This window comes from Periplaneta americana, chromosome 16, assembly GCF_040183065.1.
Source record: "Periplaneta americana isolate PAMFEO1 chromosome 16, P.americana_PAMFEO1_priV1, whole genome shotgun sequence".
Taxonomy (NCBI): Eukaryota; Metazoa; Arthropoda; class Insecta; order Blattodea; family Blattidae; genus Periplaneta; species Periplaneta americana.
This window is the reverse complement of record NC_091132.1, coordinates 91,027,660-91,028,502: the sequence shown is the minus strand read 5'-3', so window position 1 is coordinate 91,028,502 and position 843 is coordinate 91,027,660.

Sequence of the window (843 nt, the reverse complement as noted above, 5' to 3'; positions counted from 1 at the left end):
TCTCAAAATTGAAAAAAAAAAATAATAATAAGTTTTGCAGAACACATTCTGTTAAAGAACATATGAGCTGCACTGTATTGAGTTCAGACTGCTTATTTAGCCAGCAGTAAGTGTTTTCCCTTTCCTATTTTTTCATTTTGGGTGAAATTAATAGCCTAACTGTAACATCAGTGATTCGTTTATTAAAGTTATTAATTACTTTTCGAATAACTCATTACCTCAATCTCGTCCTGTAAGACCGCACATAAGATCTCGCTGCACTTAAACAAAACATCGCAGCCCATTTTTTTCTTACCTAAAAGAGTTTTAAGGGGAGAATGTAGGTAACGGTAGTTCCTATCTCCGCCATGTTAAATTGGTGCAGTTTATGTACCTTTTTCTCTGAATGTATTTAAGGTAGAATCATGCAATTTTGCACATTAGTAGACAAGAATGTTTTCAATCATCCTTGGATTTTTCAGATTATAATGTTAGAAATATTCAGATTTGTCACCAAACATACCTACATTCTCCCTTTAAGGAAGATCGTGTCACCGATCACAAAGTTTGTCACTCAAATTTAGACACATCCTGCTCTCTCACAAGGGGAGGGTTTCGGCTCGAACAGGAATTTTTGGTTAAAAATTTGTACAGAGACTTATCTCATAATGGTGATGAAGACCGTAAAAGCATTCATTTGTGTAACTCTCCGTTTGATTGGTATTGGTCAATACACTTCTTTAAAAATGTATATGAGGATTCTCCATAAAATGCATGATACAGCATGGAGTAGAGCAATAAGCACAACACGCAAAGGCACTACCTGAACAATCTTCTGAATCACACTCCAGTGCTGAAAAATCA